A 27,963-nucleotide genomic window follows, 5' to 3' on the forward strand; every position below is an offset into this window, starting at 1 on the left:
TTCCAAACTTTTAAGTGTCTGGTCCATTCTTTAGAATAATTTTGAACTCAGATACAAACTGCCAAAGTAGACTTGGAAGCATAAACAAAAATCTACATAGTTGATACTTTCAGCTATGATTATCAATAGAATTCTTGTTTTACAAATAATTACTTCAAAATAATTATCACAAATATCCCATATAATAGGTTAATTCAAATTTTGTGTGCCATACTAACCAATTTCTTTTAGGTTGCCAAAGACATCCTCTTGTAACAAATAGTGCATTAATTTAGCTTGGCACCCAAAGTAACAGCTCACAGCAAATCGAGAAAATAAGTCACAATCTCACACCAGAAAGATAATGAAAATAACTGTAAAAAGTAGGTTTTCTACCACTGCTACAACAAACGAATATTAAAAGAAAATGGAGATTGCAAATTGTTCCTAACCTAGACTCCTTCATTGGTTATGTCCCATCTCCTTTGCCTCTCTCACTCCTATATCCAAACTCTAGCAGTCTCCTGTCCTAAATATCTTTGCCTTTCACTACTGTCATTTTCATTTTTGTATTGCTGCAGCTGCTCCCAATCTTGCCCCTTTCAAATCCACTTGACATGTTAGATTGATCCACCTTTCATACCAATAGCTAAATCCTTCAGTGGTATCTAATCATCCATGGGTTAATAATAAAAGATATAATTTATTGAGTATCTCAGAAGTGAAAGATGCTCTTAGGCAACATCTGCACTCATTTAATCTTCACAGTAAATCTCCAAGTTATGATTTCTTTTTTCTAAAACAAGAAACAGCCTTGAAAAGACTAAAAGTCAAAATCTGACATGAAACCTGAAGGTTTATGTGTTTTTTTACTGTTTATTTCCTCAGTTTCTATTCCTCCAACTTGCTCCCAAAGCTCCAATTACTACATTGCTTCATGACTGTTCCTTCTACCTAAAACTTCTCCATTCTTATAATTTCCTGGCATACTACACATCTTTCAGATTTCTGATTAGCTCTCACTTCTTCAGGGATACCTGCCTTGACCCATCTAGCCTGGTTTGGATTTCTCTACATTGCATTTACCTCACTTTATCAGATATCACTCTGTGAGTAACTTGAAGGTAAATGCTTTATCTTATTCATATTGATGTGCTTGTTCCTAAACATCATGCAAGCTCTCTGACACTTATCATCAATAATAATTATCATTTTCTGAACTACTGACATATCAGATCATGTGCCAAATACTGTTACATACTCAATTCATTTAATCCTCACCATGATGTTGTCAGAAAGGCATCACCATTCACATTCTAATGATTGAGAAAATGGCATTCAGAAGGAAGTAACTTGCTAAAGATCCACAATTATTAAGTTGTGGAGCCATGGGATCCAAATTTGCCTAGCACAAAAGCTGGTGCTGAGGTTCTTTAGTCCTTCACTGTCAATTTACACTGCTCATTTTTGACAAATCCAAAAAATCCTGTAAATATTATTGCTATCTTCAACTACTTGAAAATAAAGGCTAGAATAATGAGCTACGAATGTATTGAAGAGGAAATGGACATTAAAGCATGAGGTCATCTTTTTACATGGGGTGGAGGGAAGAAGTGCTAGGAGAGTTAGCCTCTATTGCACCCACTATCACATAAATCAAAATGTCAGCTCCCAGACAGAAAGCATGTTGTCCTCAAAAACGGAGGGGCACCAGAGAGAGAAAGGAGGCACTTCCCCGGGCTAAGAAAAAACGCATCAAAGTTGCTTTGGTGGTCCCCTCCCCTCCCAGTAAGCACTGGCACCATTCACTCTGTCCTTACAAACTTAGGCAATACAAGTTTTATTTTATCTGTTTCTTTACTCATCACGTTGTATTTTGGTCATTTTGTTCCCCAGCGTCTCAGCCTCATTCGCAGCTGCTGTTGCCAGACACAAAAGCTCATGCTTACCACCATTCCCAAGCAGGGAGATGGGAGAAGCAGTAGGAATGTGGAGTCCATTGGTTCTTCCATCCAGTCCTCCCCTGCACCTTGCAGATGAGGAGAGAAAAGGCCTTAACAGTTTAACACCCCAGAGTTCTTCCCCTCCCCCCAGGCCGGCAGTCACCAGGCAGCGGCTTCCTGCGCCACAAGGGCACGAGTTTCCCAGCCAATCCAGAGTGCTCAGGCCGATGGCCCTTAGCAACAGTCTTGGAAAGGGGCAGGGCCAGGCTTTGGGACTTTGCATAGCTCAGCCTGAAGCAGTAGCGAAGTGACTGATTCTGGGTTACTTCTCCAAAGTAACCTTGTAGTGGAAATAATGAGCTCCATTAAAGTCTATTATACCAGCGTGTCAGGGTCCAGGGAGGTGAGTGGAAAGAAAAGGGCCTTAGAGGGCAAAAAAGACTAGAGTGAAGACACTCTAGTTGGGGACTTCAGGATTGTGCTAAGACGTTACCATCCCCATTTTGCCTTTTCATTCTTCAGCACCCTCCTCTCTAGGTTTTCAGGGATGGGAGGTACAGGGGAGAACAGAAAATGTGGTTATTGTCCTCACCCAGGTTGTGCTAGAAGAACTAACCGGTTTTGTTGGTCTGGGAGGTGCTCTAAGAACTAACCGGTTCTGTTGGTCTGGGAGGTTTCTGAGTCCTGAGCTCAGCCAACTTAAGTATTTCTAATACATTTGCAGATGTTTCAAATGGAAGAGATAAAAAACCCTGTTCTTTAGGATGTTTAGGATGGGAGATGGAAGAGATAAAGAACACTGTTTAGGATAGGAGAGGGAAAATGTCAGTGAGTAAATGGCCCAAATCCTCAGAGAAGACTGGTAGCCCCCAAAAAACAAACTGGTAATTTCTAAGAAGAACATGTATTTGCATAGATCAGACATGTCTCAGATTACAGTTTAGATAAATTATTTTGACCACGTTGTAGGAAATATTGTACAACAGTGGTTTCCAACAGCAATATATTGTGAGCCATATATGTAATCTTAAGTTTTCTAGTAGTGACTTAAAAAAAAAGACGAGATTAATTTTAATATACTTTATTTAACACAAAATATACAAAATTTTATCATTGCAACATATAATCAATATCTAAAAAGAGATGTTATATATATTATTTTCTTATTAAGTCCTCAAAGTCCAGTATGTATATTGTACTTACAGAGAATCTTATTTTGGACTAGCCACACTTCAGGTACTCAATAGTCTCATGTGGCTGGCTAATGGTTATCACATTAGACAGCTTAGCTATAGAAGGACCATCATATGGCTAAGATCCTCATTCTGCAAAAGTTTTGGAGAAGCATGAAAACTGAAGAATTTGGAATTGATTATAAATGGTTAACATTCATCACACTCCTTCTGTGTGTCAAGACACCATGATAGATGCAGGGAGCAATGAGATTTGTTCTCAGCCTAGAAAGAGTACATTGCTTTTGCAGAAAGCTTTATCAACTAGATTTGGGATTTCACCCAGATACTAAGAAACAACAATAACAAGAAGCAGTTTTAAAAATAAAATTATGGGCCTTTTGACTATTTTTTTTAACATTGTGATTTATTTTATCAGATATGGTACTAAGAGTCTGTAAGAGGGAATGATTTAGAATCAATAAGGACCACAATGGATGCAGCAGAAGACTCACCCAACTCTTGGTCTGTTTTTCTCAAACTGTAACATGAAATTCATCTGGAGGGCTTGTTAAAACATTCCTGGGAGCCACTCTCAGATTCTGTAGTTTTGGGGTGGGATAAGGCTGATGCTGCTGGTCTTATGAACCACATTCAGTCTAGCACTGGTCTAAGTAACTGTTCTCTTAATGAGGTTCCTCTGAGAAAGTTTTGAAAAAACACTGTAAAAATGTGACAAATCACATGCACCATTGCAATTTTAAAAACTAATGAGCCTCAGAAAGTAGAAATGTTGCATAATGGAATTTCAGAAACTTCTCAGCTATCAGTTGCAAATAGACAGGGTTTTCTAACCATGACTGGATTACATTTTTAAGTCATCAAACAAAAGGCTTTCTGCCATGCACTTTTGTAGAAATCATACTTGAATAAGCTGGGGTTTGTACTTGTCAAATTGCTTTCACATATGTTTTCTCATTCTAGTATCAGAGATTTTATGTGGCAAAATTGCCTAAGATTGTCATGTGAAAAATGTAGAAAACTCAAATTTTAAGATTTATGTTAGTTATGAACAAAAAAATCGTAGTTATAAAATATGTTTAAAAGATAACCAATTATTACAATTTTACTTTAGCAGTAGTGTTTCAGAGGAAAAGACAATGTGGGGATATACAGTATTTTAGCAACTAATACAAATCTTACAGTTCATGTAAGAGGATATAGGAAGAACTGGTGACTTTTATTCACTCACATTATTTATAAATCTTAATTGTCTGATGTACTTTATTTTCTCATTCTGTGGATTTTATCTCTGTACTTAGGCATTGTCTCTGATTATGGTTTAGAACATGTAGTATGTTCCTTCAAATGTAAAAACCTGCTTTCATGTCCATTTCCTACACAGAGCTACCATAGATATTAGCATAAACTAATGTAATGATGAGTTGAAAAGTGTGCTTCAACTGTTAGCAGAATGTTCATACCACTTCATGTGCAGTATGAAATCAATATGGCAAATATTTATAGCCCATTAGAGATTTTAATTCCTACTGACACTGTACTGTATTTCTTCATATACATATTAAACATATTTACATATTACATATATACTATATATGTGTGTATGTGTTTATCATAAGAAAATTACCTAATTTTTGCTCCTCAAAGAAACATCACACCATTAAAAGCTATTCCTCTTCCATAGCATAATGGAGGGGCAAAACAAAACATAAACCATTAGGGTCAGTTGATTAACATCATTCTATCTCTCTATATTTTTGTTTATCTAGGTGAAGCAGAGACAGGAAGAAGTTACCAGAATTTTAGATATTTACAAAGTAAAGTATGAATTAATAGATATTTCTGTCAGTTTGAAAGTACTTCAAGAAATGAGGATGAAAGTTTCCACCCCTAAGGCTCTACCACCTCAGATATTCAACGGCCAAGAATATTGTGGAGTAAGAGTAAAAGTCCATTTTTTTTTATTTTATTTATTTTATTTATTTTCATGTCTTAAGGTCATATGCATGGGGAAACAATACATTTATGGGCTGTGAGGCCCAAGGTTCTTCATTTATACAATAACTTAATTATGGTCCTGAAGATAAGGCAATGTGTACTTCATTATGAAAAAAATATCATAAAAGCAAAATATATCATGCTGCTTGTTTTGAGATACACAGTATTTTTCATCATACATTATAGTGTGAAATGACTGATACCAGTGGGAATTTTTTTTTTTTTATCTAACATAGCTGGCAGATGTTTGCAAAGGCCCAGACAAGATGATTAGCAAACTTACTAGACACTTGAATTTAATGATTTTATAAGTGGAAATAATCAGCATTGTTATTACAAGTTAATTTTAATTCCTTTTAGGATTTTGAAATGTTTTACAAGGCAAAGGAGGACAAAGAGATTCTGAAATTCCTGAAGATGGAATGAATGTGCAGTGATGATACAAAAAATGTTTACTGAGATGGATTGGCAAATACTTCCATAAACATTGGTTACTTTTAATTATAACAATAGAAGTATTTCATTAAAGTTAATTGATATCTAGATTAATTTGCAATCACTAACATGGGGGCTTTTACAATTTCAATTTTGCATTAAAATCATTTCTCTTTTACAGAGTGAACATTTTATAAAGCTGTGTAAAAAATTATTAAATTTCTATCAAGATCAAAATTTTCTTTTAAGTCACTAGTAGCTGTCAATTTATAGGCATGAAATAGACTTTTAGTGCAATTTTCAATTAACTTTCAGCTTTATTTTTAAATGTTTCTCAGTACAATTTTAAAGAGTTTATATACGGTATCGGGGCCATTTAAAGATTTTATTTATTTATTTTTAGAGAGAGAAAGAGGGAGCATCAATGGGCAGAGGCAGAGGGAGAGAGAATCTCAAGTGGACTCCATGCTAAGTGTGGAGCCTCACACGGGCTCAATCTCACAACCCTGAGATCATGACCTGAGCTGAAATCAGGTGGAAGCTTAACTGAGTGAGCCACCCAGGTGCCTGTACGGGAGCTATTTTAAAAAAGAAAAGAAAAAAGCAGATCACTGGGTCCCATTCCAAGTCTTCCTAAATGGAAATTGGGGAGAGAATAAGAATTTGTATTTTAACAGATTTCTCAGGTAATTTTTTTTTTTTTTTTTTTTGTACACAAAAGTCTGGGAAATGATATTAAAGAATAACAACTTCAGGTCACTCGTCTCTTTACCCCCACCTTTGATATAAAATGGTAGTCTTCTTCCAAATTTCTCTACCTGTGATTTCTATCTTGTTGCATTGCACCTGCATCCACTCAAACCCCAAGTCAGAAAGCTGGGATTCATCCATAATATCACCCACTCCCTCACTCTCATATGCAATCAATCACCAAACCCTACATGAGCTAGTCTTAATATCCCAGTTACCCCAAATTCTCTAGCTCTCCAGCTATTTACCTTTGTTCATGGCCTCATCACTCTTGCCTGTACTATTGCAGTAATATCTTAACTCCCTACTTCCAGTTTTACTATTCTAATACTTGCCCTCTGCTCCTAAATCAGTCCTTTTCAACCTTTACTGAATTTTGTAAGGATCTGAGGAACTTGAAAGACCATAATTTCTGGATCCTATCTTTCTTTCTTTCTTTCTTTCTTTCTTTCTTTCTTTCTTTCTTTCTTTCTTTCTTTCTTTCTTTCTTTCTCTTTTTCTTTCTTTCTTTCTTTCTTTCTTTCTTTCTTTCTTTCTTTTCTTTCTTTCTTTCTTTTTCTTTCTTTCTTTCTTTCTTTCTTTCTTTCTTTCTTCTTTCTTTCTTTCTTTCTTATACTATTTGCTTTTTTAATTTTTTAATTTAAATTTTAATTAGTTAACATCCAGTGCAACATTGGTTTCTGGAGTAGAATTGAGTGATTCATCACTTACATACAATGCCCAATGCTCATTACAAAAAGTGCTTTCTTAAATACCCATCACCCATCTATCCCATTCCCCACCCACTTCCCTCCATCAACGCTGTTTTCTCTCTATCGTTAAGAGTCACTTATGACTTGTTTCCCTCCCATTTTTTTCTTTTCCCCTTACCCATGTGTTCATCTGACTTCTTACTTAAATTCCACATAAGAGTGAGCTCATATAGTATTTGCCTTTCTCTGACTGATGTATTTCACTTAGCATTATACTCTAACTCTGTCCCTGTCTTTGTAAAAGGCAAGATTTCATTCTTCTTTATGACTGAATAATACATACAAACACACCTTTGTGTGTGTGTGTGTTTTCTGTATCTCTGTTTTATTTTTTTTAATTTTTTATTGTTATGTTAATCCCCATACATTACATCATTAGTTTTAGATATAGTGTTCCATGATTCATTGTTTGTGCATAACACCCAGTGCTCCATGCAGGATGTGCCCTCCTCAATACCTATAACCAGGCTAACCCATCCTCCCACCCCCCTCCCCTCTAGAACCCTCAGTTTGTTTTTCAGAGTCCATCGTCTCTCATGGTTCTTCTCCCCCTCTGATTCCCCCCCTTCATTCTTCCCCTCCTGCTACATTCTTCTTCTTCTTTTTTTCTTTCTTAACATATATTGCATTATTTGTTTCAGAGGTACAGATCTGAGATTCAACAGTCTTGCACAATTCACAGTGCTTACCAGAGCACATACCCTCCCCAGTGTCCATCACCCAGTCACCCCATCCCTCCCACCCCAGCCCCCACTCCAGCAACCCTCAGTTTGTTTCCTGAGATTAAGAATACCTCATATCAGTGAGGTCATATGATACATGTCTTTCTCTGTTTGACTTATTTCGCTCAGCATAATACCCTCCAGTTCCATCCACGTCGTTGCAAATGGCAAGATCTCATTCCTTTTGATGGCTGCATAATATTCCATTGTATATATATACCACTTCTTTATCCATTCATCTGTTGATGGACATCTTGGCTCTTTCCACAGTTTGGCTATTGTGGACATTGCTGCTATAAACATCGGGGTGCACGTACCCTTTTGGGTCGCTACTTTTGTATCTTTGGGGTAAATACCCAGTAGTGCAATTGCTGGATCATATGGTAGCTCTATTTTCAACTTTTTGAGGAACCTCCATACTGTTTTCCAGAGTGGCTGCACCAGCTTGCATTCCCACCAACAGTGTAGGAGGGTTCCCCTTTCTCCGCATCCCCGCCAACATCTGTCATTTCCTGACTTGTTAATTTTAGCCATTCTGACTGGTGTGAGGTGATATCTCATTGAGGTTTTGATTTGGATTTCCCTGATGCCAAGCGATATTGAACACTTTTTCATGTGTCTGTTGGCCATTTGGATGTCTTCTTTGGAAAAATGTCTGTTCATGTCTTCTGCCCATTTCTTGATTGGATTCTTTGTTCTTTTGGTGTTGAGTTTGATGAGTTCTTTATAGATTTTGGATACTAGCCCTTTATCTGATATGCCATTTGCAAATATCTTCTCCCATTCTGTCAGTTGTCTTTTGGTTTTGTTGACTGTTTCCTTTGCTTTGCAAAAGCTTTTTATCTTGATGAAGTCCCAATAGTTCATTTTTGCCCTTGCTTCCCTTGCCTTTGGCGATGTTTCTAGGAAGAAGTTGCTGCGGCTGAGGTCGAAGAGGTTGCTGCCTGTGTTCTCCTTTAGGATTTTGATGGACTCCTGTCTCACATTGAGGTCTTTCAACCATTTGGAGTCTATTTTTGTGTGTGGTGTAAGGAAATGGTCCAGTTTCATTCTTCTGCATGTGGCTGTCCAATTTTTCCAACACCATTTGTTGAAGAGACTGTATTTTTTCCATTGGACATTCTTTCCTGCTTTGTCAAAGATTAGTTGACCATAGAGTTGAGGGTCCATTTCTGGGCTCTCTATTCTGTTCCATTGATCTATGTGCCTGTTTTTGTGCCAGTACCATACTGTCTTGATGATGACAGCTTTGAAGTAGAGCTTGAAGTCTGGAATTGTGATGCCACCAGCTTTGCTTTTCTTTTCAACATTCCTCTGGCTATGCAGGGTCTTTTCTGGTTCCATACAAATTTTAGGATTATTTGTTCCATTTCTTTGAAAAAAGTGGATGGTATTTTGATGGGGATTGCATTGAATGTGTAGATTGCTCTAGGTAGGATTGACATCTTCACAATATTTGTTCTTCCAATCCATGAGCATGGAACGTTTTTCCATTTCTTTGTGTCTTCCTCAATTTCTTTTATGAGTATTTTATAGTTTTCTGAGTACAGATCCTTTGCCTCTTTGGTTAGATTTATTCCTAGGTATCTTATGGTTTTGGGTGCAATTGTAAATGGGATCTACTCCTTAATTTCTCTTTCTTCTGACTTGTTGTTGGTGTATAGGAATGCCACTGACTTCTGTGCATTGATTTTCTATCCTGCCACTTTACTGAATTGCTGTATGAGTTCTAGCAGTTTTGGGGTGGAGTCTTTGGGATTTTCCACATAAAGTATCATATCATCTGCAAAGAGTGAGAGTTTGACTTCTTCTTTGCTGATTTGGATGCCTTTGATTTCTTTTTGTTGTCTGATTGCTGTGGCTAGGACTTCCAATACTATGTTGAATAGCAGTGGTGATAGTGAACATCCCTGCCGCGTTCCTGACCTTAGGGGGAAAGCTCTCAGTTTTTCCCCATTGAGAATGATATTTGCTGTAGGTTTTTCATAGATGGCTTTTATGATATTGAGGTATGTACCCTCTATGCCTATACTCTGAAGAGTTTTGATCAAGAAAGGATGCTGTACTTTGTCAAATGCTTTTTCTGCATCTATTGAGAGGATCATATGATTCTTGTTCTTTCTTTTGTTAATGTATTGTATCACGTTGATTGATTTGCGGATGTTGAACCAACCTTGCAGCCCAGGGATAAATCCCACTTGGTCGTGGTGAATAATCCTTTTAATGTACTGTTGGATCCTACTGGCTAGTATTTTGGTGAGAATTTTTGCATCCATGTTCATCAGGGATATTGGTCTGTAATTCTCGTTTTTGATGGGGTCTTTGTCTGGTTTTGGGATCAAGGTAATGCTGGCTTCATAAAAGAAGTTTGGAACTTTTCCTTCCATTTCTATTTTTTGGAACAGTTTCAGAAGAATAGGTATTAATTCTTCTTGAAATGTTTGGTAGAATTCCCCTGGGAAGCCATCTGGCCCTGGGCTTTTGTGTTTTGGGAGATTTTTGATGACTGCTTCAATTTCCTTAGTGGTTATAGGTCTGTTCAGGTTTTCTATTTCATCCTGGTTCAGTTTTGGTAGTTGATACATCTCTAGGAATGCATCCATTTCTTCCAGGTTATCTAATTTGCTGGCATAGAGTTGCTCATAATATGTTCTTAGAATTGTTTGTATTTCTTTGGTGTTGGTTGTGATTTCTCCTCTTTCATTCATGATTTTGTTGATTTGGGTCATTTCTCTTTTCTTTTTGATAAGTCTGGCCAGGGGTTTATCAATCTTGTTAATTCTTTCAAAGAACCAGCTCCTAGTTTCGTTGATCTCCTCTACAGTTCTTTTGGTTTCTATTTCATTGATTTCTGCTCTCATCTTTATTATTTCTCTTCTCCTGCTGGGTTTAGGCTTTATTTGCTGTTCTTTCTCAGGCTCCTTTAGGTGTAGGGTTAGGTTGTGTACTTGAGACCTTTCTTGTTTCTTGAGAAAGGCTTGTATTGCTATATACTTTCCTCTCAGGACTGCCTTTGCTGTATCCCAAAGATTTTGAATAGTTGTGTTTTCATTTTCATTGGTTTCCATGAATTTTTTAAATTCGTCTTTAATTTCCTGGTTGACCCATTCATTCTTCAGTAAGATGCTCTTTAGCCTCCATGTATTTGAGTTCTTTCCGACTTTCCTCTTGTGATTGAGTTCTAGTTTCAAAGCATTGTGGTCTGAAAATAGGCAGGGAATGATCCCAAACTTTGGTACCAGTTGAGACCTGATTTATGACCTAGGATGTGATCTATTCTGGAGAATGTTCCATGGGCACTAGAGAAGAATGTGTATTCCGTTGCTTTGGGATGGAATGTTCTGAATATGTCTGTGAAGTCCATTTGGTCCAGTGTGTCATTTAAAGTCTTTATTTCCTTGTTGATCTTTTGCTTAGATGATCTGTCCATTTCAGTGAGGGGGGTGTTAAAATTCCCCACTATTATTGTATTGTTGTCGATGTGTTTCTTTGCTTTTGTTATTAATTGCCTTATATAATTGGCTGCTCCCATGTTAGGGGCATAGATATTTAAAATTGGTAGATCTTCTTGTTGGATAGACCCTTTAAGTAGGATATAGTGTCCTTCCTCATCTCTTATTACAGTCTTTGGTTTAAAATCTAATTTGTCTGATATAAGGATTGCCACCCCAGCTTTCTTTTGGTGTCCATTAGCATGGTAAATGGTTTTCCACCCCCTCACTTTAAATCTGGGGGTGTCTTTGGGTCTAAAATGAGTCTCTTGCAGACAGCATATCAATGGGTCTTGTTTTTTAATCCAATCTGATAGCCTGTGTCTTTTGATTGGGGCATTTAGCCCATTTACATTCAGGGTAACTATTGAAAGATAGGAATTTAGTGCCATTGTATTGCCTGTAAAGTGACTGTTACTGTATATTGTTTGTGTTCCTTTCTGGTCTATGTTGCTTTTAGGCTCTCTCTTTGCTTAGAGGACCCCTTTCAAGATTTCTTGTAGGGCTGGTTTCGTGTTTGCAAATTCCTTTAGTTTTTGTTTGTCCTGGAAGCTTTTTATCTCTCCTTCAATTTTCAATGACAGCCTAGCTGGATATAGTATTCTTGGCTGCATATTTTTCTCATTTAGTGCTCTGAATATGTCCTGCCAGTCCTTTCTGGCCTGCCAGGTCTCTGTGGATAAGTCTGTTGCCAATCTAATGTTTCTACCATTGTAGGTTACATATCTCTTCTCCCGAGCTGCTTTCAGGATTTTCTCTTTGTCTCTGAGACTCGTAAGTTTTACTATTAGATGTCGGGGTGTTGACCTATTTTTATTGATTTTGAGAGGGGATCTCTGTGCTTCCTGGATTTTGATGCCTGTTTCCTTCCCCAAATTAGGGAAGTTCTCTGCTATAATTTGCTCCAATATACGTTCTGCCCCTCTCTCTCTTTCTTCTTCTTCTGGGATCCCAATTATTCTAATGTTGTTTCGTCTTATGGTATCGTTTATCTCTCGAATTCTGCCCTCGTGATCCAGTAGTTGTTTATCTCTCTTTTTCTCAGCTTCTTTATTTTCCATCATTTGGTCTTCTATCTCACCGATTCTCTCTTCTGCCTCATTTATCCTAGCAGGTAGCGCCCCCATGTTTGATTGCACCTCATTAATAGCCTTTTTGATTTCTACTTGGTTAGATTTTAGTTCTTTTACTTCTCCAGAAAGGGTTTCTCTAATAACTTCCATGCTTTTTTCAAGCCCAGCTAGTATCTTTAAAGTGATGATTCTGAACTCTAGATCTGACATTGTACTAATGTCCGTATTGAGTAGTTCCCTGGCAGTCGGTACTACCTCTTGTTCTTTTTGTTGAGGTGATTTTTTCTGTCTTGTCATTTTGTGCAGAGGAGAATAGATTAATGAGAGAACAAAATGCTAGCAGGGTAACAAAGTCCCCAGAAAATATACTCTAAACAAATCAGAAAAGACCTGAAGCAGTGGGAAAAGAAAGGGAAAGAGAGAAAAAAGAAAAAGAAAGAAAAAAAGAAGAAAGAAAAAGATAAAGATAAAGATAAAAACAAACAAAAACAGAACAAAACAAAACAAAACAAAAACAGAATGTGATCAAACATGATCAGGCTGGTACATAGATCAGTGCCACACACTAGATTTTGGGTGTATTTTGGTCTGTTAAAAGAAAGTGCCTCCCAAAATTTTAAAGAAAGAAAAACTTGTATATGTACAAAAATAAGGGTTGATATGATGAAGGGATGGAATATGACTGTAAAGATGGAAATTATAAAAAATTTTATAAAAGGAATTGATAAGTTGTTTGAAAAATGAAAGAAGAGGATTTAAAAAAAAAAAAAGAAAAAAGGGAGAGAATGTGATCAGGCAGGGGAGTAGAAAAAAACCATACACTAGAGATTTAGAGTACCTTTTGATCTGTTAGAAGAAACTATCTCAAAATTTTAAAGAGAGAACAACTTATATATATATGCCAAAAATACGGGTAACTACTATGAAGGGATAGAATATGACTCTAAAAATGAAAAATAAAAATGTTTTTTTAAAAAAGGGATTGATATGATGTTGGTTGAAAAAGGGAAAAAGAAAAATTCAAAAAAAAGAAAAAAAGAGAGTTAAAAAAAATAATTAACTTTGAAAGACTAAAGAATCATGGTAAAAAAGCCATGAATTCTATGTGCAGTATTCCCCTAGCGCTGGAGTTCTGCCGTTCTCACTGATCGGTAAACCTGGTCTTGGCTGGCTGTTCTCGCGGATCTTCTGGGGGAGGGGCCTGTTGTCGTGGTTCCCAAATGTCTTTGCCGGAGGCGGAATTGCCCCGCCCTTGCCCGGTCCGGGCTAAGTAATCTGCTCGGGTTTGCTCTCGGGAGATTTTGTTCCCTGCAGCTTTTGTTCCCTGTAAGCTTTCCATACAGCTTTGGAGGCGGAGAGTGAAAATGGCGCCCTCCCAGTCTCCGCCCCGGAGGAGCCGAGAACTCGGGGTCCCGCTCCTCACTGAGCCCCCAGAGAAAAGCAGTCAGTCACTCCCGTCTCCCCGGTCTCCGGCCACACTCCGTGCTCACCCGCCCTGTGACCGAGCGTTTCTCTCTCTGGCACCCGACCCCGAGTGGAGTCTCCAAACCCAGCAGATCCCCGCGGTGTGCTCCCGCACCTCTCCTCCCGGGGGAAGAAGGTGAGTCTCCCCGGATCTGCCGCTTTTGGGTCCCTGCTGGAGGAGCAGTGGCCTGACTGTGCCGCGGATCACGGTTTATGGCAACCCCGGGGTGAGAGCCCGCGCCTGGGCTCCGTCTCTGCAGCCGGCTTCCCCGCTCCGATACCTGGGAGCTCTGCCGCACTCAGGCACCCCCGGTCTTTCTGTGACCCCGAGGGTCCTGAGACCACACTGTCCCGCGAGGGTTCCACCCCCCACTTCGCCACCAGAGTGACGTCCCTCAGCGGAGCAGACTTCTAAAAGTTCCGATTTTGTGCTCCGTGGCTCTATCACTTCCCAGAAGCGGCCGACGGAGGCCCCTCCTCTGCCGTCTATCCTCCCAAATATCGCCTCGGATTCACCTCTCCGCACGTCCTACCTTCCAGAAAGTGGTCGCTTTTCTGTTCAGAGAGTTGTTGCTATTCTTTTCTTCGATCTCCTGTTGAGTTTGTAGGTGTTCAGAATGGTTTGATCCCTATCCAGCTGAATTCCTGAGAGGAAACGAAATCCAGGTCTCCTACTCCTCCGCCATCTTGCTCCGCCCCCTCTCTCTGTTTTATTTTTTTAAATTTTATTTTATTATGTTAGTCACCATATAATACATCATTAGTTTTTTCTTCTTTTTCTTTTTTTTTTATGTTACGTTAATCAACATACATTACATCATTAGTTTTTGATGTAGTGTTCCATGACTCATTGTTTGGGTATACCACCCAGTGCTGCATGCAGTACATGCCCTCTTTAATACCCATCACCAGGCTAACCCATCCCCCACCCCCTCCCCTCTAGAACCCTCAGTTTGTTTCTCAGAGTCCATAGTCTCTCATGGTTCGTCTCCCCCTCCGATTTCCCCCCCTTCATTTTTCCCTTCCTGCTATCTTCTTCGTGTTTTTCTTTTTTAACATATAATGTATTATTTGTTTCAGAGGTACAGGTCTGTGATTCAGTAGTCTTACACAATTCATAGCACTCACCATAGGACATACCCTCCCCAATGTCTATCACCCAGTCAGCCCATCCCTCCCACCCCCACCACTCCAGCAACACTCTGTTTGTTTCCTGAGATTAAGAATACCTCATATCAGTGAGGTCATATGATACATGTCTTTCTCTGATTGACTTATTTCGTTCAGCATAATACCCTTCAGTTCCATCCATGCCATTGCAAATGGCAAGATTTCATTCCTTTTGATGGCTGCATAATGTTCCTTTGTATATTTATACCACATATTCTTTATCCATTCATCTGTCGATGGACATCTTGGCTCTTTCCATAGTTTGGCTATTGTGGACATTGCTGCTATAAACATTGGGGTGCACGTACCCCTTCAGATCCCTACATTTGTATCTTTGGGGTAAATACCCAGTAGTGAAATTGCTGGGTCGTATGGTAGCTCTATTTTCAACTTTTTGAAGAATCTCCATACTGTTTTCCAGAGTGGCTGCACCAGCTTGCATTCCCACCAACAGTGTAGGAGGGTTCCCCTTTCTCCGCATCCCCACCAACATCTGTCATTTCCTGACTTATTTATTTTAGCCATTCTGACTTGTGAGAGGCGGTATCTCATTGAGGTTTTGTTTTTTTTTTTAAAGATTTTTATTTATTTATTTGAGAGAGAGAATGAGAGACAGAGAGCACGAGAGGGAAGAGGGTCAGAGGGAGAAGCAGACCCCCTGCTGAGCAGGGAGCCCAATGCGGGACTCGATCCCTGGACTCCAGGATCATGACCTGGGCCGAAGGCAGTCGCTTAACCAACTGAGCCACCCAGGCGCCCTCATTGAGGTTTTGATTTGGATTTCCCTGATGCCAAGCCATGTGGAGCACTTTTTCATGTGTCTGTTGGCCATTTGGACGTCTTCTTTGGAAAAATGTCTGTTCATGTTTTCTGCCCATTTCTTGATTGGATCATTTGTTCTTTGGCTGTTGAGTTTAGAAGTTCTTTAGATTTTGGATACTAGCCTTTTATCTGATATGTCATTTGCAAATATCTTTTCCCATTCTGTCGGTTGTCTTTTGGTTTTGTTGACTGTTTCCTTTGCTGTGCAAAAGCTTTTTATCTTGATGAAGTCCCCATAGTTCATTTTTGCCCTTGCTTCCCTTGCCTTTGGCGATGTTTCTAGGAAGAAGTTGCTGCGGCTGAGGTCGAAGAGGTTGCTGCCTGTGTTCTCCTTTAGGATTTTGATGGACTCCTGTCTCACATTGAGGTCTTTCAACCATTTGGAGTCTATTTTTGTGTGTGGTGTAAGGAAATGGTCCAGTTTCATTCTTCCGCATGTGGCCGTCCAATTTCCCAACACCATTTGTTGAAGAGACTGTCTTTTTGCCATTGGACATTCTTTCCTGTTTTGTTGAAGATTAGTTGACCATAGAGTTGAGGGTCCATTTCTGGGCTCCCTATTCTGTTTCACTGATCTATGTGTCTGTTTTTGTGCCAGTACCATACCATCTTGAAGATTACAGCTTTGTAATGGACCTTGAAGTCCGGAATTGTGATGCCACCAGCTTTGCTTTTCTTTTTCAACATTCCTCTGGCTATTCAGGGTCTTTTCTGGTTCCATACAAATTTTAGGACAATTTGCTGCATTTCTTCGAAAAAAAGTTGATGGTATTTTGATAGGGATTGCTTTGAATGTGTAGATTGCTCTAGGTAGCATTGACATCTTCACAATATTTGTTCTTCCAATCCATGAGCATGGAAAGTTTTTCCATTTCTTTGTGTCTTCCTCAATTTCTTTCATGAGTATTTTATAGTCTTCTGAGTACAGATTCTTTGCCTCTTTGGTTAGATTTATTCCTAGGTATCTTATGGTTTTGGGTGCAATTGTAAATGGGATCGACTCCTTAATTTCTCTTTCTTCTGTCTTCTTGGTGTATAGGAATGCCACTGATTTCTGTGCATTGATTTTCTATCCTGCCACTTTATTGAATTGCTGTATGAGTTCTAGCAGTTTTGGGGTGGAGTCTTTTGGGTTTTCCACATAAAGTATCATATCATCTGCAAACAGTGAGAGTTTGACTTCTTCTTTGCTGATTCGGATGCCGTTTATTTCTTTTTGTTGTCTGATTGCTGTGGCTAGGACTTCTAATACTATGTTGAATAGCAGGGGTGATAGTGGACATTGCTGCCGTGTTCCTGACTTTAGGGGGAAAGCTCTCAGTTTCTCCCCATTGAGAATGATATTCGCTGTGGGTTTTTCATAGATGGCTTTTATGATATTGAGGTACGTACCCTCTATCCCTATACTCTGAAGAGTTTTGATCAAGAAAGGATGCTGTACTTTGTCAAATGCTTTTTCTGCATCTATTGAGAGGATCATATGGTTCTTGATCTTTCTTTTGTTAATGTACTATATCACATTGATTGATTTGCCGATGTTGAACCAACCTTGCAGCCTAGGGATAAATCCCACTTGGTCGTGGTGAATAATCCTTTTAATGTACTGTTGGATCCTATTGGCTAGTATTTTGGTGAGAATTTTTACATCCATGTTCATCAAGGATATTGGTCTGTAATTCTCCCTTTTGATTGGGTCTTTGTCTGGTTTGCGGATCAAGGTAATGGTGGCCTCATAAAACGAGTTTGGAAGTTTTCCTTCCATTCCTATTTCTTAGAACAGTTTCCGAAGAATAGGTATTAATTCTTCTTTAAATGTTTTGTAGAATTCACCTGGGAAGCCATCTGGCCCTGGGGTTTGTTTGTTGGGAGATTTTTATGACTGCTTCAATTTCCTTCGTGGTTATAGGTCTGTTCAGGTTTTCTATTTTCTTCCTGGTTCAGTTTTGGTAGTTAATACATCTCTAAGAATGGATCCATTTCTTCCAGAATATCAAATTTGCTGGCATATAGTTGCTCATAATATGTTCTTATAATTGTTTGTATTTCTTTGGTGTTGGTTGTGATCTCTCCTTTTTCATTCGTGATTTTATTTATTTGGGTCATTTCTCTTTTCTTTTTGATAAGTCTGGGTAGGGGTTTATCAATCTCGTTAATTCTTTCAAAGAACCAGCTCCTAGTTTCATTGATCTGTTCTAATGTTCTTTTGTTTCTATTTCACTGATTTCTGCTCTGATCTTTATTATTTCTCTTCTCCTGCTGGGTTTAGGCTTTATTTGCTGTTCTTTCTCCAGCTCCTTTAAGTGTAGGGTTAGGTTGTGTATTTGAGACCTTTCTTGTTTCTTTCTTTTTTTTTAATTAATTAATTAATTATTATGTTATGTTAATCACCATACATTACATCATTAGTTTTTGTTGTAGTGTTCCATGATTCATTGTTTGCATATATACCCAGTGCTCCATGCAGAACGTGCCCTCTTTAATACTCTTCACCAGGCGAACCCATCCTCTCACACCCTCCCCTCTAGAAGCCTCAGTTTGATTCTCAGAGTCTGTAGTCTCTCACGGTTCGTCTCCCCCTCCGATTTCCCCTCCTTCATTTTTCCCTTCCTTCTCCTAATGTCTTCCATGCTATTCCTTATGTTCCACAAATAAGTGAAACCATATGATAATTGACTTTCTCTGCTTGACTTATTTCACTTAGCATAATCTCCTCCAGTCCCATCCATGTTGATAGGATAGTTGGGTATTCATCCATTCTGATGGCTGAGTAATATTCCATTGTATATATGGACCACATCTTCTTTATCCATTCATCTATTGAAGGGCATCTCGGCTCTTTCCACAGTTTGGCTATTGTAGATATTGCTACTATGAACATTGGGGTGCATATGGCCCTTCTTTTCACTACATCTGTGTCTTTGGGGTAAATACCCAGTAGTGCAATTGTTGAGTCATAAGGTAGCTCTATTTTTAATTTCTTGAGGAACCTCCACATTGTTTTCCAAAGTGGCTGTACCAACTTGCATTCCCACCAACAGTGTAAGAGGGTTCCCCTTTCTCCACAACCTCTCTAACATTTGTTAATTCTTGCCTTGTCAATTTTGGCCATTCTAACTGGTGTAAGGTGATATCTCAAGGTGGTTTTGATTTGAATTTCCCTGATGACTAATGATTGTGGACATTTTTTCATATATCTGTTAGCCATTTGTATGTCTTCTTTGGAGAAGTGTCTGTTCATGTCTTCTGCCCATTTTTTGACTTGATTATTTGTTTTTTGGGTGTTGAGCTTGAGAAGTTCTTTATAGATCTTGGATACCAGCCCTTTATCTGTAGTGTCATTTGCAAATATCTTCTCCCATTCTGTGGGTTGCCTCTTTGTTTTGTTGACTGTTTCCTTTGCTGTGCAAAAGATTTTCATCTTGATGAAGTCCCAAAAGTTTGTTTTTGCTTTTGTTTCTCTAGCCTTTGGACATGTCTCTTGAAAGAAGTTGCTGTGGCCGATGTCCAGGAGGTTACTGCCTATGTTCTTCTCTAGAATTTTGATGGGTTCCTGTCTCACATTGAGGTCTTTCATCCATTTTGAGTTTATCTTTGTGTATGGTGTTAAAGAATGGTTGAGTTTCATTCTTCTGTATATAGCTGTGCAATTTTCCCAGCACCATTTATTGAAGAGATTGTCTTTTTTCCATTGCATATTTTTTTTGCTGCTTTGTTGAAGATTATTTGACCATAGCATTGAGGGTCCATATCTGGGCTCTCTATTCTGTTCCATTGGTCTGTATGTCTGTTTTTGTGCCAGTACCATGCTGTCTTGGTGATCACAGCTTTGTAATATAGCTGGAAATCAGGCAAGGTGATGCCCCCTGCTTTGTTTTTCTTTTTCAACATTTCCTTGGTGATTCGGGGTCTTTTCTGATTCCATACAAATTTTAGGATTGTTTGTTCCAGCAGTTTGAAAAATGTCATTGGAATTTTGCTCAGATGGCATTGAAGGTATAGATTGCTCTGGGTAGCTTAGACATTTTAGCAATGTTTATTCTTCTGATCCATGAGCATGGAATATTTTTCCACCTTTTTGTGTCTTCTTCAATTTCATACATGAGTATTCTCTAGTTCCTAGAGTATAGATCCTTTACCTCTTTGGTTAGGTTTATTTGAGGTATCTTATGGTTTTTGGTGCTATTGTAATGGAATCGTTTCTCTAATTTCTCTCTCTACAGTTGCCTTGATAGTGTGTAAGAAAGCAATGGATTTCTGTGCATTGATTTTGTATCCTGCCACATTACTGAATTGCTGGATGAGTTCTAGTAATTTGCGGGTGGATTCTTTTGGGTGTTCCACATAAAGTATCACGTCATGTGCGAAGAGAGAGAGTTTGACTTCTTATTTGCCAATTTGAATACCTTTTATTTCTTTCTGTTGTCTGATTGCTGTTTCTAGGATGGTTAGTACTATGTTAAACAATATCGGTGAGACTGGGCATCCTTGTTGTATTCCTGATCTTAAGGGAAAGGCACTTATCTTTTCCCCATTGAGGATGATATTCGCTGTGGGTTTTTCATAGATGGATTTTATGAACTTGAGGAATGTTCCCTCTATCCCTATACTCTGAAGAGTTTTAATCAGGAAAGGATGCTGTATTTTGTCAAATGCTTTTTCTGCAACAATTGAGTGGACCGTATGGTTCTTCTCCCTCCTCTTATTAATGTGTTCTATCACATTCATAGATTTGCAAACGTTGAGCCACCTTTGCATCCCGGGGATAAAATCCACTGAGTCATGGTGGATGATCCTTTTAATGTATTGTTGGATCCTATTAGCTAGGATTTTGTTGAGGATTTTGGAATCCATATTCATCAGGGATATCAGTCTGAAATTCTCCTTTTTGATGGGGTCTTTGCCTGGTTTGGGGATTAAGGTAATGCTGGCTTCATAGAATGAGTTTGGAAGTTTTCCTTCTGTTTCTATTTTTTTGAAACAGCTTCAGGATAATAGGTATTATTTCTTCTTTGAATGTTTGGTAGAATTCCCCTGGGAATCCATCAGGCCTTGGACTCTTGTTTTTTGGGAGGTTTTTGATCACTGCTTCAATCTCATTAGTGGTTATTGGCCTATTCATGTTGTCAATTTCTTCCTGTTTCAGTCTTGGCAGTTTATAGGTTTCTAGAAGGCATCCATTTCTTCCAGGTTCCTTAATTTATTGGCATAGAGTTGTTGATAATAATTTATAATAATTGTTTCTCTTTCCCTGGTGTTAGTCGTGATCGCTCCCCTTTCATTCATAATTTTATTAATTTGGGTCCTTTCTCTTTTCTTTTGGTTAAATCTGGCCAGTGGTTTATCGATCTTATTAATTCTTTCAAGGAACCAGCTTCTAGTTTCGTTGATCTGATCTACTGTGTTTCTGGTTTCTAATTCATTGATCTCTGCTCTAATCTTAATTATTTCTCTTCTAATGCGTGGCTTAGGCATCGTTTGTTGATTTTTCTCAAGTTCTTTAAGGTGTAAAGTTGGTGAATTCGGGATTTTTCTATTTTTTTGAGTGAGGCTTGGATGGCTATGTATTTCCCCCTTAGGACTGCCTTTGCTGTATCCCATAGGTTTTGGACTGATATGTTTTTGTTCTCATTGGTTTCCATGAATTGTTTAAGTTCTTCTTTGATTTCCTGGTTGACCCAAACATTCTTGAGCAGAGTGGTCTTTAGCTTCCAAGTGTTTGAATTTCTGCCAAATTTTTTCTTGTGATAGAGTTCCAGCTTTAAAACATTGTGGTCTGAGAATACGCAGGGAATAATCTCAATCTTTTGGTATCGGTTGAGACCTGGTTTGTGATCCGTTATGTGGTCTATTCCAGAGAATGTTCCGTGTGCACTCAAGAAGAATGAGTATTCTGTTGTTTTATGGTGGAATGTTCTGTATATATCTATGAGGTCCATTTGGTCCAGTGTGTCATTTAATGCTCTTGTTTCTTTGTTGATTTTCTGCTTATATGATCTATTTATTGCTGAGAGTAGAGTATTGAAGTCTCCTCCAATTAACATATTATTATCAATATGACTCTTTATTTTGGTAAACAGTTGGCTCATTTAGATAGCTGCTCCCATGTTGGGGGGAATAGATATCTGCAACTGTTAGATCTTCATGTTGGATAGAACCTTTAAGAATGATATAGTGTTGTTCTGTGTCTCTAACTATAGTCTTTAGCTTAAAATCTAATTGTCTGATATAATAATTGCTACCCCAGCTTTCTTTTGAGGTCCGTTGGCATGAAAGATGGATCTCCCTCCCTTCACTTTCAGTTTGGATGTATCTTTAGGTTCAAAATGAGTCTCTTGTAGACAGCATATGGATGGATCCTGTCTTTTCATCCAATCTGCAACCCTGTGCTGCTTTTTGGGCGCATTTAGGCCGTTCATGTTGAGAGTGATTATTGAACGATATGAATTAATTGTCATCATGTTGTCTGTGCAGACGTTGTATTTATAGATCGTCCCTATAAATTTCTGTTGTATATCACTCTTGGGGTCTTTCTCCTTTTATAGAACCCCCCTTAATATTTCTTGCAGGGCCAGCTTAGTGGTCACATATTCTTTCAGTTTCTGCCAGTCGTGCAAGCTCTGCATCTCTCCATGCATTCTAAATGACAGCCTTGCCAGATAAAGTATTCTTGGCTGCATGTTCTTCTTGTTTAGTACCCTGAATATGTCTTGCCAGGCCTTTCTGGCTTGCCAGGTCTCTGTGGATAGATCTGACATTATTCTGATGTTCCTCCCTCTGTACATAAGGAATCTCTTCCCCCTAACTGCCCTTAAGATGATTTCCTTGGTTCTAAGAATTGCGGGTTTACTATTGCATGCTGGGGTGTTGGCCTGTTTTCCTTGATCTTGGGAGGGGGTCCTCTCTGCCTCTAGGACACGAATGTTTGTTTCATTCCCCAGATTAGAGAAGTTCTCAGCTACAATTTGCTCAAATATATCTTCCAGTCCTCTCTCTCCATTCCCTCCGCGATTCCAATAATTCTGACATTGGAATGTTTCATGGTGTCACTTATTTCTCTGATTCTATTTTCATGGATTCTGAGTTGCTTTTCCCGGCCTCTTCTTTTCCCTTTTTATCTATTAAATTGTCTTCCCAGTCACTGATTCGTTCTTCTGCCTCACTTACTCTAGCTGTTAGATTATCTAGATTAGATTGGAATACATTGATAGCATTTTTAAGTTCTGCCAGTTCAGCTTTCATTTTTGCCCTCAGAGACTCTATGTTGCCAATAATCAATTTCTCCATTCTAACTATCCTCTTCATAACTGATACCCTGAAGTCCATTTCTGACATCTTGCTTATATCTGTATCCATTTGTAAATCTGTGGCAGAAGTCAAAGTGTCTGAATTTTTCCTTGTTTGGGGGTTCCTCCTCCTAGTCATTCTGTTGGTGGGTGGTTGAAGGAATGTACAGAGTCCAAATTATGACCACAATCCAAGCAAGATGCATCTGTTTTATAGGAACCTTAATGTGTCAGCTTCTTGTCTTCCCAGCCTGTCTTCTGGGAGAGGAGCCTGTCCTGCTGTTACTCAGGCAACCCTGTTTGGACAGAGTTGCTGTGCCCCCTGTGGTGGGGGATGGGCTCAGGGACAACGGTTTTTTGAAGCTTTCTTTTCTGTGGCGGCTTTCCCTGGCAGCTTTCTGCATCTCTTCTGAGTGTCAGAGCAAATGAGACCTCTTCCAACCCTCTGCCTCAGAAGAGAGATCGCAGTCTGTTCTTCAGTGAGCTCTCTAGGCCACATTATCTCTGTTTCTGTGTATGCTGCTAAAAACTGCTGTTTCCTGGGTTGTGTGCCCCTCAGCAGCACTTCCAGTCCTTGCCTCCTGGTCATGGCACGTCTCTGCCCTTTTGTGCTTCTAAAACTGCCAGCCACCCACAGTTCACGTGCATGGCCCCTCCACTCCAGGTTTCAGTTCAGGGGGCTGCCGTAAAGCCCTTTCCCCACCGCTACTGGTCTGTGAGTCTGTGTCTCGTCCCCAGGGTGGGAGGCTTTTGTGAACCCGTGATGCAGAATCCCGACAGCTCCCTCCCCCTTCCATTTATCTTCTGATATCTGTCCCTGGAATCACGGCTCCCTGCTTCATACTTTGAAACCAACTGCCTTTGATATTCTATTTGTAGAGATCCAGATAGATCTTCTTACATCTCAGGCTGATTGCATGGGTGTTCAGAGTGATCTGGTAGATATCCATCTCAATTCAGGGGACCGGTTAGAATAGAGTCCACTACTTCTTTGCCATCTTTTCCCAAGTATTCATATGTGGAATTTAAGAAATAAAACAGAGGAGCATAGAGGAAGGGAGGGAGAAAGAAAACAAGACAAAATCAGAGAGGGAAACAAACCAAAAGAGACTCTTAAGGACAGGAAACAAACTTAAGGTTGCTGGAGGGGAGGGGGGTGGGGGATATGGTAACTGGGTGATGGGCATTAAGGAGGTCACATGATGTAATGATGTAATATAACACTAGGTGTTATATACAACAGAAGAATCACTGAATTCTTTTTCTTTTTTTTTTAATATTTTTTTTTTTTTTTTTAGATTTTATTTATTTATTAGAGAGACAGAGGCAGGCAGAGGGAGAAGCAGGCCCCTTGCTGAGCAAGGAGCCCCATGTGGGACTCAATCCCAGGACTCTGGGATCATGACCTGAGCCGAAAGCAGACGCTTAACTGACTGAGCCACCCAGGCGTCCCAAGAATCACTGAATTCTACCTCTGAAACTAATAATACACTATATGTTAATTGATTGAATGTAAATAAATAAAATTAAATTTAAAAAAAGAAAAAGAAAATAGAAAAAAAATCTGGGAAATTTTTACAGGCCTAATGCCCCTGTGGTGAGATTTTAGAAAGGCAGGCATGAATAGGCATTATTGGGAATATTAGCTGTATGACTCTGGGCAAATAATGTAATTATTTTCATCTGTAAAAAGGGGATAATAATATCTACTTGCATGGATTAAAGAAAATGATCCTTTGAAATAATTTCAAGGAAATTTGATATACAGAAATAGCTTAATATAACTTTGCTGTTCTTGTTTTAATTTCAGAAGAAAATAGTAAAATAGTATGGCACATACTTTTAAAAAGTATTTAAATCAAAACTCAGGAAAGAAAAACAGTAGACATTTTTCAGAAACATTAGAATTTGAATGAAAAACACCCAGCTACCTGGGGCAAAATATTATGATTAAGACATAGAATACATTGCCTGGGAGGAAAACCTGGGGAATGAACTTCTTTGGGAAATTAGGGCATTCAAAAATATACATGTATAGTATCATATGACCTCACTGATATGAGGAATTCTTAATCTCAGGAAACAAACTGAGGGTTGCTGGAGTGGGGGGTGGGGTGGGAGGGATGGGGTGACTGGGTGATAGACACTGGGGAGGATATGTGCTCTGGTAAGCGCAGTGAATTGTGCAAGACTGTTGAATCTCAGATCTGTACCTCTGAAACAAATAATGCAATATATGTTAAGAAAAAAAAAAGAAGATACCAGGAGGGGAAAAATGAAGGGGGGGAAATCGGAGGGGGAAACGAACCATGAGAGATGATGGACTCTGAAAAACAAACCGAGGGTTCTAGAGGGGAGGGGGGTGGGAGGATGGGTTAGCCTGGTGATGGGTATTAAAGAGGGCACGTTTTGCATGGAGCACTGGGTGTTATGCACAAACAATGAATCATGGAACACTACATCTAAAACTAATGATGTAATTATGGTGATTAACATAACAATAAAAATTTTTTAAAAAATACATGTATACTGGAGAATTTTGAAATCCAGTCAATGCCAAGAATGAAATGCATGCTCAGAGAAGACTTAAGAAGACCCTAAACAGCACCAATTTTGGTAAAGAAGTTAAACTGTCTGTATTAGTAGATGACATGATACTATACATAGAAAACCCTAACAACTCCACCAGAAATCTACTGGAAGTAATAAATGAATTCAATAAAGTTGCAAGATACAAAATTAATACCGAGAAATCAGTTGCATTTCTATACACTAGTGAAGTAACAAAAAGAGAAATTACGAGGACAACTCCCTTTACAATTGCACTAAAAAGAATAAAATGCCTAATAAACTTAACCAAGATGATAAATTATGAATACTCTGAAAACTATAAAATATTGATGAAAAAACTGAAGAGAATACAAACAAATGAAAAGATATTCCATGCTTATGAATTGGAAGAAATAATGTTAAAATGTCCATATTGCAAATGTCCAATTACTAAATAATCTACAGATTCAATGCAATCTCAATACCAATAGCATTTTTCACAAAACTAGAACAAATAATCTTAAATTTTGTATGGAACCACAAAAGACTCTGAATAGCCAAAGCAATCCTGAAGGGGAAGAAAAAATAAAGCTGGGGGTATCACATTTCCTGATTTTAAGGTACATTACAAAGCTGTAGTAATCCAAACAGTATAGTACTGGCACAAAAAAAGAAAGACCAAAGGAACAGAATGGAGACTCCAGAAATAAACCCACATTTATATGGTCAATTAATCTACCACAAAGAAGGCAAGAATATCCAATGACAAAAAGACAGTCTCTTCAGTAAATGGCGCTGGGAAAACTGGACAGCTATATATAAAAGAATGAAATTGGACCACTTTCTAACACCATATGCAAAAATAAACTCAAAATGCATTAAAGACTGAAATATGATACCTGAAACCATAAAACTCCTAGACGAGAACACAGGCAATAATTTCTGTGACATTGGCCATAGCAACATTTTTCTAGATATGTCTTCTAAATCAAGGGAAACAAAACAAACTATTGAAAGTACCTCAGAAGAAAAAGCTTTTGCAGAGCAAAGGAAACCATCAACAAAACCAAAAGGCAATCTACTGAATGGGAGAATATATTTGCAAACAATATATCTTATATATTAATATTCAAAATATATAAAGAAGTTATACTACTCAAAAGCCCCCCCCCAAAAAACTGATTTAAAAATGTACAGAGGACCTGAATGACATTTTTCTAAAGAAGATACACTGATGGCCAACAGACACATGAAAAGATGCTCAATATCACTGATCATCAGGGAAATGCAAGTCAAAACCATAATGAGATTTCACCTCACACCTATAAGAATGGCTAAAATAAAAAAAAATAAAAAAAAAACAACAATAAATGACAAGCATTGATGAGAATGTGGAGAAGGAACTCTCCTTCCCTGTTGGTGAAATTGTCAATTGATGCAGCAACTGTGAAAAGTAGTATGGAGGTTTCTCAAAAAATTAAAAAATAGAAATACCATATGATCCAATAATCCTACTATTGGATATTTACCCAAAGAAATTGAAAACAGTAATTCAAAAAGGTATATGCCCCCGTATGTTCATTGCAGCATTATTTACAATAGCCAAGATATGGAGGCAAACTAAGTGTTCATTAATAAACAAATGGATAAGGAAGATGTGGAACACACACACACACACACACACTGAAATATTAGGCAAGCACAAAAAAATCTGAGACTGTGTGATTTGTGACAACATGGATGGGCCTAGAGGGTATTACGCTAAGTGAAATAAGTCAGACAGAGAAAGGCAAATACCATATGATTTCACTCATAGGTGGAATTGAAAGAAAGAAAGAAAGAAGAAGAAAGAAAGAAAGAAAGAAAGAGAAAGAAAGAAAGAAAGAACAAATGAATAAACAAAAAGCGAAATTGAACTTGTAAATACAGGAAAAAAGTGATGGTTGCCAGAGGGGAAGGGGGTGGGAGTTACAGGCTTCCAGTTATGGAATGAAAACTTATGGTAATAAAATGCAGAGCATAAGGAATATAATCAATGATAATGTAATAGAGTTGTATGTTGACAGATGATACCTATACTTGTGAGCATAGCATAATGCATGAATTTGTCAAATCACTATGTTGTACACCTTAAACTCATGTAAAATTGTGTCAACAGCACTCAAACAAATTTTTTTAAGAAGACTGTAGCTTGAATGAACAAAGGAAAAAAAAGACAAACAAAGACTCTTAAATACAGAGAACAAACTGGTGGTTACCAGAGGGGAGGTCAGTTGGAGGATGGGTGAAATGGGTGAAGGGGATTAAGAGTACACTTATCATTAGGAGCACTGAGTAA

At 38.5% G+C, this 27,963-nt stretch overlaps 1 long non-coding RNA gene across 1 annotated transcript in view; it reads left to right on the plus strand.

Annotated features, from left to right (window-relative positions):
• Window positions 1-4,939, plus strand: part of LOC144380464 (uncharacterized) — a 45,200-nt gene extending 40,261 nt beyond the window's left edge. Inside the window, exon 3 of the long non-coding RNA XR_013444621.1 lies at window positions 4,885-4,939. This is a non-coding gene — a long non-coding RNA (uncharacterized LOC144380464). The remainder of the gene's footprint in view (window positions 1-4,884) is intronic.
• The last annotated feature ends 23,024 nt before the right edge of the window (window positions 4,940-27,963 follow it).

This window comes from Halichoerus grypus, chromosome X (genome assembly GCF_964656455.1).
Source record: "Halichoerus grypus chromosome X, mHalGry1.hap1.1, whole genome shotgun sequence".
Classification (NCBI taxonomy): domain Eukaryota; kingdom Metazoa; phylum Chordata; class Mammalia; order Carnivora; family Phocidae; genus Halichoerus; species Halichoerus grypus.